Source organism: Vitis riparia, chromosome 14 (assembly GCF_004353265.1).
Source record: "Vitis riparia cultivar Riparia Gloire de Montpellier isolate 1030 chromosome 14, EGFV_Vit.rip_1.0, whole genome shotgun sequence".
Classification (NCBI taxonomy): Eukaryota; Viridiplantae; Streptophyta; class Magnoliopsida; order Vitales; family Vitaceae; genus Vitis; species Vitis riparia.
In genome coordinates this window covers 26,032,955-26,045,318 of record NC_048444.1, presented here as the reverse complement: position 1 = coordinate 26,045,318, position 12,364 = coordinate 26,032,955, and positions in this window count along the sequence as shown.

Here is a 12,364-nt window from a genome sequence, read left to right as displayed (position 1 = left end):
AGCTCCATTAAAGGAGCATAGGTTTTCAATTTTTCTTGTAAAATTTTAATCTTTTCCATATATTAAGATATAAGATCCATTATAGGAGCATATGATTTAATTTTATGTTGTAAAGTTATGTTTTTTATCATCTATGGAAGGCTACAAGAAAACAATTCTTCAATGATGTCAATAAAGATTTGATCTTTATTGGAGCATCATCTATGAAGTATCAAGGAGTTTAATGGTTGTGGAAGAGGAGTAATCTTTCCTTTTGAGTTTAAAAAAAATTAGAAGATCTTTTTGAGATCCATACCAACAACTTTCACTTTAACACAAAATCGGGGTTGTCTCCCGTGAGTTTCTTGAGGTAAGCCACAAATGGTTTTGAAAGCTTAGGAAGTCAAGAATCCAACGCTTCAAACGGTTCAAAAATGGGTATGTCCAATAATAATTTAGTTTTAAAATAGAAGGCTTCAATTTTTGTTTCAAATCTCTATTATATGTTAAACATAAAAAATATATATATATATATATATTACGTTTTGATCAACTCTTAAAAAAATGATATGATATTCTCATAATAGATCAAAGTTTCTTAATAAGAAATTACTATACTAATTTGATTGCTAATATGCCCATGACAAGAGAGAAAATATTCTTGTTGAACATTTAAAATGTTGTAAAATAGCTAAAAGCACATGTCAATGATCTCTCTTAGATTGACACTAGAGATTTGGACATCTTAACTCAAATGAATTTAAATTATTAGGAAATAAAAAAATCATTAAAGGAATTACCTTCTATTGATTACTAAGATAAATTATATGATGAAAACTTGTTAGAAAAATATTCTTAAAAAAATTTTCTAAAGAAAGCTACTATCATAGGAAAGAAGTCTCTAAAACTCATTGATGCATATGTTGATAAACTTTTCCTAACTCTTATAGTGATAATAAATATTTTTTACTCTTTATTAATCATTGTAGTCAAATTACTTGGCTGCATTGTTTGAAGAAAATTTTTAAGTATTTAATGCTTTTGAGAGTTTAAAGAACTTGTTGAAAAATAAAGTGGTCGCAATATAAATGTGATAAGATCCTATAAAGGATGCCAATTCACAACTAAATAATTTCATAAATGTTGTGAAAATCATAAGATTCATTAGTCTTCAATGTTTCATACTCTCTAAAACATAACATAGCATTTGAAATTTCTTCTTGTTATGACCTTATGAAATGTCTAAATAATTTTGTGAAGAAGGAATTGATTGTTTAGTCAATTTTTCAAATTTTTATCCTAATTCATGTGTATTGAATAAATTATGCACCACAATAAGCATTGAATGGATTAAAGTAAGATATTTTACATTTGAGAGGGTTTGAAAGCGTTAGATATGCTTATATGCCCAATCAAAAGAGATTAAGTTAAATACAATATTAGAAAATATATTTTCATAGATTATAACTCAAGGTCAAAGGTTACAATTTCTAAAATCAAAGTAATGGAAATATCATCATTAAAGAATTTGTCAAGTTTAATGAAAAAAAAAAAAATGGAATGCCATTGCCTAAGAAAACAACTATGAGACTATTCCCCTCTTTGAGAAAGGTCGAAGAACAAACTTGAGGAGGCTTACAAGAGCTTATTGTCCTTATTGTAATAGAATTTTTATTTTAAATTATTTTCCATGTGCACTAGTTCATTAAATTGACAATCACAATTAAAAAGGCGGAAAAAAAATGACATTTCTTGATATCACATTAAAAAAAATTGCTTTAATTTTCTTTTTTAGACTTTTCTTTTATTTTTTTTCAATAAAGAGATCTTATCTCACACCTTCTTAGAAAATTAATAAATTAAATTAAATTTTAAACATTCTTATTTACTATTTTTTTTTAAGTAGTCCCTTACCTATTTAAAAAACTAAAGCCAGGGTCGATATAAGTACTATGTCACCTCAAAGAAGAGGCCCTCTGATAAGACTTCATGGAGGACAGGTGTCTTGTTGATAAATATGTGATACTTATAAACACAATATAAGAAATAAATTTATGAAAACTTATATGTTGATTTCATCAAATATTCATAGAATATGTAAAAGGCCCTCGAACAAGGTAGCCATTAGAGTGTGATTTCCATGATGGTAGATGTCCCCTTGATAAATATGTGACTTACATATAAACACAATCTAGGGAAAAATAAAAAGACAAGAAAATTTTCATTGATTTCAACAAATATTGGTAAAATATGACTATTAGAAATAACATAATGCAAAATTAAGAAAATTGCGACAATGAATATTAGTAGAGAAAAAGTAAAGTTGTAGTGCATATGCCAATGAATATGATACTATATCATTATTTATTTTTATTTTTATTCATTCCAATTACTATTAACAAGCTCTTAATTTCAAATAAAAATTTGACAATTTATTACAAAATAATGAGGTGCATAAAATAAAATTGTAAGTTTTATACCTTTTTTTTCTCTGATTCCACTCATGCCATTAAAATTTTGTCTCCAAGCACCTGAATAGATCATGAACAAAACAAAAGATCTTTAAAAACAAAGGTCAAATAATAACATATAATCTATGTAAAGTATTAATTTCCAAGTAAAGATACAACATATAAAATTCAAACCTCTAGGTGTGGGAGTCATTCATCGGTTCACTAAAAGAACTGCCAAGTGCTTTGTAAGCCAACCATAGATTGCAAACCTAAGTATATATGTCAAGTTATATGCTAAAAAAGAATTTAAAAAAATAGTGTAGTATTTGATACTAAAAGTCAAAATAATGATTTTTATTTTCCTTGGTCGAGAGGTAGAATCTAAAAAAAAAAAAAAAAAAAAAAACAAAATTTTCAATCCTATTTATAATCATATATATACATAAGAAAGAAAAAAGTACACAGATATGGTGTTACCTTCAAAATTAAACTTGTCAAAAAATAGGAAAAATATCAAAAATAGAAGAGCAAAATGTTTTATAATCTCCCTTGGAATCACTAATTTAAAGAGATATTGGGAAAATGAAATACAAATTCTAAAAATGGGATTTTGTAGACCCATTATTGCAAGAACTTAAAATAAATGGATATATATTAGTATGAATGAACAAAATAAAAATATTAGTATAAATTAGAAATTTAAAGTATTTTTTCATCAAATATTTCTCAAAATAATTTCATAAAGGATTAAAACTAATCTAATCAATAAAAAAAAACAAAAACCTATAAGAAATTAGGGAAATGTTACAATGAATTTATTTTTAAAGAAATTGAAGTTTATACTTAGTTCTTACTATCAAAATCATGCATGTTAACTTTTTTGATTTTTTTTTTTTTTAACCAAACAAGCAATCCTATTATGAAAAGAAAATCGAAAATAAATTACAAGATTGAGAAAATGGTTGTGAAGTTACCGATCAACAAAAATTTTTTAGCACATAAGAGATCTAAGAACCTGGAGAATCGGTGAAGAAGAGTTAGGAGCTTTACAAAAAGAGCATCAAGTTGTGGATGAAATGATTGAGAACTAGGATTTTTTTTATATAAGATAAGATTTTATCGGATACGACCAACAACATTTTTGAAGCACATAAGAGATTTGAGGACTTAGAGAAGCTTTGAAAAAAGTTAGGAGCTTCACGAAGAGAGCTTCACATAGAGGATGAAATGAGGGAAGAGTGCAATTCTAGGGTTTTTTTTATATATAATATAGGCTTTGATAGGCTATGATCAACAAAATTTTTGCAGCACATAAGATATGTGAGAACTTAGAGAAGCTTTGAAGAAGGATTAGGAGCTTCCCGAAAAGAGCTTCACAGAGATGATGAAATGAACGATGGATGCAATTCTAGGGTTTTGTGATATAAAATAGGCTTTTATAGGATAATTTTACATTTGCTTCCAAATGAATACAAATGATTAATAAGTATAAGGTTGGCTAGAAAAAAATATTAAAAATAGAATGTATATACTCGAGACAAATGAATACACTTGAGACACTTTCTATTTTTTATTATTAAAAATAGAAATTCCTATGAAAAATATTAAAACTCCTATACAATGTGTATATATATATATATATATATATATATATATACACACCCACACACACAAATATATATCAGGTTATTTTAGTTTTTTGTTTGTATTTTATTAGAATTTTTGTGACATTTTCACGGTGAAAGGATTTTGTTGGGAATCAAGTCAAAAGCCTCCAACTTGACAACAACAATTGCCAACCACTTATGTTACTTTAACGTTTGATTTATTTTGCATAAATTTTATGTACATTGTTTTTCCTCCTAAAATAATGTTAAATATCTTCTCTTTAAATTTTATTTAATAAATTGTTAAAATAAAAACAAGTAATAATCTTATAAATTGTTAAAAACATACACTCACACATATTAGATTAATCATTATTTTAATATAAATGTGTTTTCAGATCTACATCTTATTGCAAAATATTGTATATTATATTATATATGTGAGGACAATGAGTCTTCATTGTATGTTGACAATTTTCTTCCATTTTATTTTTTGGCTTAGGTATCTTTTTAGATAGGGACTTACTCTCCATTGAAGATTCAAGGTTATTGTTCACTCAACCAGAAAGTCATAGATAAGTCTAAAAAGGTTTGGTTTGTGACAAGTTAGGTATTTAAAGGGTTGGGTGGATCAATTTCCTTTTATTGAATTAAAACAATTAAATTAATGTATTTTGAAAAAGGATGGACCACTCAAGCGATGGAAAAGCACTCAAGCGATGGAACAATGATCAAGTGTTGGAATCGCTTAAGCACTTAAGCTACGTTGAAGCTCTCGAGGCACTTAAGCGATGGTTAAGTGTGTTTGAGCACTTGTACAAAATCTGTTAGAATATGGTAGAATATTTTTGAATATTTCATGCAAATTAAGTTTGGAAAGTTTGAGGTTCCAATCCCCTAAGGCTTTTATGCATATATAAACTCTGTTATAACCCTTCTAGGGAAGGACAGTTTCATGAGAGTAAGTATACCTTGCCACAGCATTCCCCATCTCTTATCATAGATTCAAAACATTGAATCTAGGGTTGTTTGAAGATTTGCATCCTTTCAATGGGGTTGAAACGTATTCACTGGAGCATTTCGAGATTACTGTATTGTGGATATGGATCAAGTTGTAGATATTGAAGAGTAAGTCTTTAGGGTAAAATAGCAAGGTAAATTTGTGCAAAATGTTCTTATAAAGCCGATTTAGATTAAAAGTCTTAGACCCCGTGGTTTTTTATCTCCACAATTAGTGTGGGGGATTTTCACATAAATTTTTTTGTGTTTTATACATACTTATTGGTTTGTTTGAGTATTTTAGTTATATAGATTAACCCTAATATCTCGTAGGCCTAAAATTGGGTTAATAAATTTCATTCCTTATATTATAATTTTTAAATACACCTATTCACCCCTCTCTTGGTGTTACCCTACTAGACCTTGGTTTTTCAATTGGTATCAGAGTAGGATAAAAATTATTTTTTTATTGATCCTGCAAGTCCAGTATGGAACAACTAAGAACTAGGGCTCGTCTGAATAGTTCAACTTACTTTGATGGGAGTAACTATCCCTACCAAAAAGCCCAAATGAAGTACTTTCTTAAGGTGAACCAGTATGGAATTTAGTAGAATATGGATGGAAACCCCCATTGAGATTTGATGTGAATAGGAAATCAACCGGTGAGTTAAAACCTAAACAAGAATGGGATAAACTTGATAATGAAAGAAGTGAAGCCAATGTTTGGGCTCTTAGGCATCCCCTCTAAGTTGACTTCATTCCTATTGCATCACTATGCCTTGTCCAAATCCACCTTGGTGTTGTAACGTGCCATGACATTGCACTCATGGCTCACTAAGTCGCCTCGTTACACAAGGCATTGTGCCCTTGTGTCATCTTACCTCTATCATAGGTCACTCGTGTGGCTAAGGTGCCACTCCATGAGGTCGTGGTGTTGCATGCTTCATGTCAAAGGGCTAATAGCTAGCTTGAATTGGCTTTTAAATGTCACATTACTTCTTTGCAAATTGTATGAGAACTAGGCTACATCCAAAAACTTCATTGGCCAACTAGCAACAGTCATGTTTAGTCCAATCCATTAGCAATCATCATTAAGTGTTGGTTAGGCCTAAGGAACAACGAATCGCTACACTAACATTTGTTATACTCATTATAGTGATGCTTATTGGCCATTATCTCCTCAAATGAGTTTCATCTAGAATTGGTGACAATTATTCTTTTACACACATGATCCCAAGGAAAAAAAAAAACTCCTTGAGAAGAGTTGTTGATCCTTAGATTATTTTTTTCTTTTTTTTTTAAATACAAAAGTCCTTTTATTTTCCTTAAATTTTTTACTTGGCAAAACATGCATTATTGGTTTCTCAATCTCATTTTTTTTAAATAAGCAACCGAAAGGATTCTTACATTTCCCCAAAAAGATCCATCACAAGTAGGGTGAACTTAATAAATTGAGGAGATAAACATATGTTGACGAGGTAACATTTGACCTCCCACCAAACAAGGTGATGATACCATATTAAATAACAAATTTTCTTAAAAGCTTAAGCTTGTAGAATTTGGGTACACCATAGTGTATATTGTGTACTTTTGATGAGAACTATTAGTTTTTATGCTACCAAACTAAAAAAAATTTAAATTTTTCTCTATAAAAACAAAAATAAATTTGATCTGACAAACTATGTTTAGAATCTTAGCACTATGTCTGAATTCACCAATTATGCTTATATATTGAGCCAATTACCAAAAAAAGTTATATTGAGGATATGGGATTGATCATCCAATAATCAATAAAGGGAAAGAACATAATTTTCTAAGATATATATATATAAGGCTTTGTGCTCAAATAATGCACCTTTTGACAGAGAAAAATGAATGAAACATTTAATGTAGCCTGAATTGTTTAAAATATATGCCAATGATATTTGAAGTATTTTAAGTTGATGATGCTAAAGTAATTTGAAATCTTATAAATTTCACCCACATGTTGTTAAGAGATCAATGTATAAACTAATTTATTTTTTAAAAAAATACAAAATCAACTTAAAAAAATGAAGCATGCTAATATATTCTAAATGAATGGAAATAGATAAATCTTTACTATGTGAAACATAAGAACAAAATATCACTATTGGAAATAATATGATAGATATTTTGTGTTACTCTACTATCTTACCATTAACTACAGAGATAGCAACCAAATTGAAGAAATTAATTCTCTACACATTTGTTTATCATAATCAAGGGAATGTATAAATATACAACCGAGTCATATAGGTATGGTAATTGCTTACTAAAGTCATTAATGAAAGGATACAATTGTGGAGACATGCAACCACAATATGTGAGATTACACCTGTCTTTACATATTTAAAAAGGTAACTAAAAGACATTAACATGGACGTGGCCTATTGGTGTCTACATGCTTTTATGAATCCAAACTTCTCTTTCCCATCCTAAGGTTGGATAGTGAAAAAGATCAATTTCACTATCCACAAAATCTTCTCTAGTCAACGGTTGCCCAAATTATAATATACCAGTCACTATATTTCTTGCTTCCCCAGTTGAAAATGAAGCCGAAAATGATGTTGTGACTAAGAAATTGATTGGTATTCCAAGTTTTCTTACTCAACCCAAGTATGCCTCACCCAATTGAACATGTACACAAAGCAGGTAGGTCTTATCCTTTTAGTATCAGTAATAGCTCACATAAAATTTAAGCCACTCTGGCAATGATAAGAACTAAAATTTTCTCATTTTACCAATAAATTCTAGCCTCTATAAGCAAGTTCAAAGGTTTTCAACTCTTCACATATATAAGAAGTGATAATAAAAAGTTTCCTCAATGTAGATCAGCCTTTTAACGATGAAATGCTTCAAGTTCTATCCTCATGTTAACATATGCTAATGGAAATTTTGTTTAATGTCTCTGTTGAGTATGTAATAAATCAAATGTAATCAATAGAAATTGGAGCAGATGAGACTATTGGCAACATGGATGGATCTTATAAGACATCAAATCATTAGGGAATGATATAACCTCATTAACAAAATGTTACTAGTTCCAAGTTCAAGTGTTTATTGGTTGTAGGGTCTTTCACTATCAATGTTAAAAAAGGTTGTCAAGAAAATCGAAGTCATCAAGAGCAAAGCCACTTAGAATTTCCAAATGTCTTATTTTTCATCAATTGCATTTTATATTATAAGTAGCTTACCATGAATGGTTTATAAACGTAGCTAGATTAAACCTAGCCAGATTCTCCTTTTTAGTATCATCATTACACTACTTGGCATTAAGAAAATTATATATGCATCATGCATCAAGTCATAAAAGATGGTACAACATTTTTAGAGAAAGTGAATTAGATATTTATCATTTTTCTAATAAATATAAATTTTACCTTGGGACACAAAAACTTGGGACCTTCTCCTTGCTTCAGTCCATGAAATAACCTCTCCATAGTGCTCAATAACCAATTCTCTTACCTATATCAGTTAAAAAAAAAATGAAAAAAAATCTTGCACATAAATGAAGATTAAGAAATTGTTGTTGTTGATATTATGATCATAGTAAAATTAGGTACAAAATTATCTTAACCTTTACGTTTTATAATTTACTTACAAAAGTGTCATAAAAATTTAAGACTCCATTGATTCAAACAATAAGTATGAAGTGGTTATATACTAAAAACTAATAATTCTATTCTTAAAATAAATATGACATAATAAAAACTTTCATACAAAAATGCATTACATAATACAATATTAGCAAGGATAAAGTAAATAAAGAGAAACTAAAATAACTTGTCCTTTAACAAGGAATAATTAGAGGGATAGTGATCAACTTGTGATTGTATATCCAATAAGTCTAATAATGGGAGTATTAGAATTACACAAAAAGTAGAAACGAAGTAACTCATGTAGGGTTGTTTTAGAGCAAAAAAAGGTTCATGATATGTTTATAACTATTACCTTAATGTTCTCATTAGTGAGGAGACGCCAACCACAACCTTAAGTTTCGAGCAATGTAGTTTTAACATACTCACTTCCAAAGTCTCTGCAAACATTAAGATACATATTGTAATTTGAATCAATAAAATTCTTACTTCAAAATTATTCTTCTTTTCTATGCATTCTTTCTTCCATGACACCTTTCAAGGCCTAGTTATGTCTCTCATGCTCTCTCTAAATAACTAACCAACTTGACATAACAAAATAAATATTTTCATGGCAGTCATCCCCAACCTATCTCCTTTAAGATGTGGAATCTATGATTTTCACTTTATAAATTGGAATTCATCACTTGTAAGGGAAAAAGACTAGGTTCTACACTACAATGAACATTTGCTAGACTTCCCCATTAAATTTTACTGGACAATTTATGTAAACATGATTCTTACAATGGACATTAGACACACTTCATCAGCAATATTGAGATGTGCACTCTATGCTCACATTCAGTCATCTCTCCCCTCACATGTACTACTGAATTCATCATCATACGTTCATTCATAGATGATACTATCATCTTCCTTTTTCCTTATATGTCAAAAAACACCATTAAAGAATTCGACACTGGATAGGAATTTATAAATAAATAAATAAATGAAAAACTTATTGATATAGTAATTAATACACAAATATCAACACTAGTTTAGATACCAAATACCCAATACAGTAGTTCCTTTCCCACTCTCCAACATAAAAAACATTCAATAGTATGAAAGGAAAAAAAAAATTTAAAAAAAAAAAACTAAAACTATGATAAAAGTACTCATCAATCATGGAAATAAATTTGCAATTTCTTTTAGGCAATTACTAAAGTAAATAATATCTTTTCATTGATTGAGTACCTTGTCTTAAAGTCATGAAACAATTACTTACATAATAAATGGGCAAATGCAACTGTTTATCTTCTTTGATTAAGACTACACTGAAGGCATAATTGGAAGCCTTAAGGAAGGCCTCTTTCCAATCCTCCATCCACTCCAAACATCTTCTTTTTTTTTTTTCTAAGAAAATTGTAGAAATGTAAACATCTATATGAGCACTTGAAAATAAAACAACATATGGAAACAGTTAGATAAGTTAAGCATTAGACATCTCTAATGGATTATAGTGAGGGCATCTTGAGTATTGCTTTTGTTTAGACCAGGTTCACATCTATTCCCCTATGGCTAACTATATAGATTACAAATTTCCCACTTTCAACCATAAAAACAAATTTATCAAGGTTGGGTTTCATTCCAAAAATTTTCATTACCTCAAAGCTTTCTTGTAAGTGCTACTAGTGAAGTTCATCTCTAGTTTTGACCAACATATCATTAATATTGACCTCCATTGTTTTCCTAGAAGATTTGAGAACATAGAGGTGACCATTCCCTAATAAGTTCTATTATATGTTTTTTTTTAACCATAGGGCATTACCATGTATCAATAACTTCCCTTATTGGTTATAAAAGTTGTTGTCTTTATGTCCTCGGCATCAATATACATCCAAAATAGATAATCTTTAGCCTCTTGTTATTACATTTACTAGTTGGTTAGGCTTGGTAAGGCAAATACAATATTTTGGGCATGCTTTGTTAAGGTCTATATTGTAAATCAAATTCCCAATTTCCCATTTTTCTTAGGTACAACTATTGTATTGGAGAACCAAATGGGATACTAGAGTTCCTTGATAAACCTAGCTTCTAAAAACCTCTATAAATTTCCTAACAACCTATATTTCTTTGTTCATATAAAAATTTCTTGAATTTTTGCCACAACGGTCAACAATTAAGTGGTGTACAACTATAGTAGGGTTAGCTCAATCATATCCTTGACATCTCAAAATGATATATATTAAAAAGACTTCAATAGTGTCACAAACTCTCATTTCTCTTGCTTAGTTAAGGTTGTGCCTAAGTCAACCTTCGTGCTTTCTAGATACTTCACTAAGTTAACCTTTTATGTATTCTCAATGACTAAGAGAGTGTCAATTTGTTTCACCATCACAATCTCTACTTTCTATAATTCACATAACCCAATATTCATTTTCGTGAAAGCCCTCTACATGGTAGCACCTTATAACATCTCCTAGCCAAAGCTCAAACCCTTATGATTCTAACTACTCTTTGTGGAGTAGGAAAAAGCAATTTATGATGATACTTAGATGATACAACTTACATATGATGTATCCAAGTTGTGTGAAGAATAGCATTCTAAGTATACAATGTCGACTACTAAAGATTTCATCATTATAATAGTTGGTTCTGCTCAAATAGGTAATGAGCTCTTGGAAAAGATAAAATCCATATTGAATCCTACTACAAAGTTGCTACTTGTCATCAACTATGACTAACTATGTTGTGTAACAAAGAATAAAACATTAGCAAAACTCTTAAGATCTATCAAAATTTGTTGTATTTTTAGAGTTGGCAACCAAGAGTGTTAAAACAAAGGCATCATCATGGAATGGACAATGTTGTCTTCAGATGTTCATGAAAATATCAAGTCACCTTGTTTGAGTTGCTTAACCATTGTCATTCATACCTTAAGTTCAACTTGATTAATTACTTTTGTGTTAGTTATCAAGGATGTTTGTGTTCCTCAATAAAAGAAAGATCTAATCCTTTGTTTAGTTATCAAACATATACCTCCACTTGTTCCATTTTATGGAATTTGAACTTGTTTGTCCATAAGGACTCAACTCCTTCAACAACAGAAAGCACAAGGCTTTTCACCTGGAGAAGACAAAGTAGTCTTTTGATGCATGTGTACAAGACCTGGAAGTAACCCTACAGAAACAATTATTTATGGATGTCATATCACCACTGTCACATTTTGCTTTATGGAAACAAACTATTGGCTTGTTGAGAAAAGAATAATTTGAACTAAAAAAATATCTCAATGAAAAAGAAACTCTAAAAGAGAAAAAGATAGTCACCTAGCCTTGGCAATCACCTCATGTCGCCACCAAAGGTAGTTCCACAACTTCCTTTCCCATAACTCGAAAGGTTGTTGTTGATACAACATGGGAGCTGCATAGTAAGCAACTATTATCAAATAACTTACCAATCATAGAGAATACAACTGAAAAAGGTAGCTCCTCTTACAACTTGGGAGCTATACATGGGCAATTATTAACTATAAAAGAAGACAACTAAATAGAGAAAGAAAAAAAGAGTATAACTAATTAAAAAAAAAAAAGTCATAGAGAGAATATGGGGAAATAAATGGAAAATGATTTTCATGTGTCATAAAGGAAGCTGCTCCTACAACTTGGTAGTTGCACAATGGGCAATTATCAACTATTAAAGAAAACAACAAAATATAGAGAGAATA